Below are 3726 nucleotides of genomic sequence, written 5' to 3' on the forward strand. Positions count from 1 at the left end.
AACAGTTTGGTATGGTGGGCAATCGTTTTCTCGTTTCTTTTCTTTCCTGTTGGTTTGTCCTCTGCAGAGTGGGTGTCCCTCTTTAATCCTTTAAACTCTGCATATTTCTCAGCTTGGAAAGTGTCAATGTTGGGGCCGTTAATTGAAACAAACAGCATGCTGTTCAGTGTGCTTACATGCATTCGGCTTCTCTGGTCGGTCAGAATAAGGTTCATCACACTAAAGCCACGTTCACATTCAGCAGTGGACCACAGGAATTACACCTACTGTGGTTACCAGTTTGTTCAGGTTATCCCCCATGCGCTGAGTATCTTTGTGCTCTCTGAATTCCTTTATAGTTAGAGGTCGTGAAACGTTGAATTTTAAAGTTTTGCACAGATTCATAACTTTATCGTCCCCAAACAAAATTCTTGCATCCTCTTCTACAGGCCATGATGTGGGGTTGAGTACGGCTGCCTCCTCCAGGACCCCTTTATCATCAAATCTTCTTTCGATGTTGTCAAATAAAGCTTGTATGAACTGCGTGCGGAAACCTCTGTATTTCATTTGTTGAGCGTCAGATGGCTGTGTGATTGGAACCCCTTTAAATGCACCGGCTCTTGAGAACTCGTTGTTCATTGTGCTGGTATTTATTCAATCTCTGTCCTTCATAGCACGTAGAGCTTTTAATGCAACATCAATCTCCGGCTTGACAGTGATGACAGTGGAATTCCTATTTTGAAGAAACAGGGATAGCGCTTTTAGCGTCTCGAGTGCATCTTTCATTGTTGCTACTTCCATTACAAACAGCCAGTTTGTCATCTTCCCCAGTAGACCACCACATTCTGCTTTGTCCTGTGAAGAACGTGAGATGTCTGTTGAACCATTTCTAAAAAATGTAACAAGGGCAGGGTAACTTTCCCATAAAGCAGTCACCGATGTGCAGGAAGATGACGGCCAACGGACGTCAGAAACTCGACCAACCTTGTGTATATGTACACAGAGCTCAGCAGCCACAGCTTCAAGTTGCCTCTGGTTCTTGGGACTTAGTGAAAAAAATGAATACAGTGAATCGATTAATAGCTGAAAATGACTTGCTTCCTTTACTGTTCGAACAGCGTCATGAACAGCAAGCTCCAGTTTGTGGTTCATGCAGTGAATCTCGATTAGATTGTTGTTGATCTGTTCTCGCAGAATTGATGCTGCCCCTTTGTATTTCCCCAGCATCGATGCTGCTCCATCAGTTGCAAAACCCAGCAGACGCTCTCGAAGTATGTCTGCAGTGATGCCATACTGATTGAGGCTGGAAAGCAACTCATCTGCAATGCCAGCACCTGTCCCCGACTTTAGCGGCACAATGTTAAAAAAATAGTTGCCTAAAATAATATAATTGTATGTAAAAATAATGTGATATGTTGTAACAATTGTAAGTTGCCCTGGATAAGGTGTCTGCTAAGAAATAAATAATAATAATAATAATCAATTACATACTTTGCAAGTTGTGCAGCCATTTTGTCTGCTACAAACGAGAGCATATTACAACCTGCATGGTCGGAATGCAGCATGTTCCCAGTATCCAATCCATTAAGCTGCTGTAGCTGCAAAATGTTTGGATGCATCTTAAACGTTTTCTTTACAAATCATGTAGGCTGTTATCATTATGCTCGTCGTTTTTTTCCGATCACTGCAGTGCTGTTTTCAGCAGCTTTCTCTATGGCCTGCTTTTGTCTGGCTTGCGCTATGTGTTCACATTTCATATGAGACTTGCATTTACCGTGTTCACTTATTTTGTCATTTAGTTTTTTGGCTGATGTTGCAGTTGTGCCATTCATAAAGGCCTGGTCAATTCCAGGTCGTTCTTTTATATGGGTTCCCAGATCACGAATTGCTGAACAAACCGAGCAAATGACTGAACCGCTGGGATTAGCCTTTAGCCAAGCGCGATTAGCCTTCCATTTTTTGAAGCGAGCCTGCCCTACACAGCCGCCGATATTAATTGCCTGCTCTTCTGAGGCCCCTATGCTCTCCTGTGTGTCAGTACACATAGGGTACATACCTGCATCGTCACCTTTGATAGCTTTATTTCTGCCGCTGCAGAAATAAAGCTGTCTAGAGGATGAGATGTTCAATTTGAGCCCAGTTTTGGCTGTTTTGGTGATTTTTTGTATTTTTCATTCATTAGTAGTAAACTGGCAGTTATAGAAAAATAGCTGAATATGTCAATGGTTTCCTCCCAGTTTCTCAATATCTCCACATTTCTTAGCCACATAGTCAGGTTTAATGTAAACTAGAAGTTGTGATCTTCAATTTAAACCCACTTTTGCCTGTTTGGGGGATTTCTTTCATTATTAGTAAACTGGCAGTTATATACCATTCTGTTCAATACAGTTGATTTGACTGCACAGCAAAAACCAGCTAGCTTTGAGGCTGCATACCTCCATAAATAGGAAAGTTCCACACATATTGCAAAAATGCTCTAGTCCACAGTGATCAGACCTACAATTTGAGACCATTTGGTGATAAAATGCAGCTTTGTGTCAATTTTAAACCACCCCAGACGTTTCTGTGCAATACTGTTTGTCATTTGTTCAAAGGCGTACAAATAAACACCTGTATTTGTTGACAGAGATGCTGTGTCAGTGTATAAACACCTGTATTTGTTGACAGAGATGCTGTGTCAGTGTATAAACACCTGTATTTGTTGACAGAGATGCTGTGTCAGTGTATAAACACCTGTATTTGTTGACAGAGATGCTGTGTCAGTGTATAAACACCTGTATTTGTTGACAGAGATGCTGTGTCAGTGTATAAAGGCCTGATCTCATTTACACAGGGGCTGTGTCAGTGTATAAACACCTGTACTTGTTGACAGAGACCGACTTTATACCTTAGAAGAAGGTAAAGCTTTTTTGTAGCTCTGGTCATTTACTTCGATTCTGGCTGTGGTCATATAACTCAATTCTGACTCTGTTCATGTAGCAGTATTCTGACTCTTGTCATGTAACTCAATTCTGACTATGGTCATGTAGCACTATTCTGACTCTGGTCATATTCCAGTATTGTCACACTAAGTTCCAACATTGGCTAGTTCAGGGATCCCGGCTATTGTGTACTGCCCCAGTATAAATATGTTTAATCTACATACAAAGCTGTTTAATCTACCCTGCCCTCTGCTCCCTTTGAACTGTCCCCTGCTCCCTTTGTCTGTACCCTGCTCCTCTGCGTAAAAATGTCATTTTAAATACAACAAAGATCCGCACAGCAAGGGTATGGAGCGCATAACTTGGCACAGCAAGGCAGCTCCTAGCTGGGCAGATGCTGCAGCTCTGCCTCTCATGCAACTGCTACATTTCATAAAAATAGGAATGTGTCAAGCAAGGAGAATAGCCAATTCGTTAGGAACAGGCATTTGGAAGACAGTACATGTTTCAAATGATTGAAAACTGGGAAACTCTTTGAGAAAAAAATCTTAAAATCCTTTATTGAAAAATAAATAATATCCACATTTGTTTTAAAGAAATAATGTTCCGATAGTCGTTTGAAATGTGCTGCAAGTTTAAAATCATCTGGAAATTAAACACTGATGCCTTTTTTAATTGTATTTTTTCTGAAAAAAAGTTGAAAGGCTGGGAGGATCTTCTGTGGAGAAGATCTTCCCGGCCTTTCAACATTTACTTTTCAAAACGAACATTTGTCATTCAAAAGAATGTGGAGAAGATCTTCCCTCCCTTTCAACATTAATTCTCA

Source organism: Acipenser ruthenus, unplaced genomic scaffold (genome assembly GCF_902713425.1).
Source record: "Acipenser ruthenus unplaced genomic scaffold, fAciRut3.2 maternal haplotype, whole genome shotgun sequence".
NCBI lineage: Eukaryota > Metazoa > Chordata > Actinopteri > Acipenseriformes > Acipenseridae > Acipenser > Acipenser ruthenus.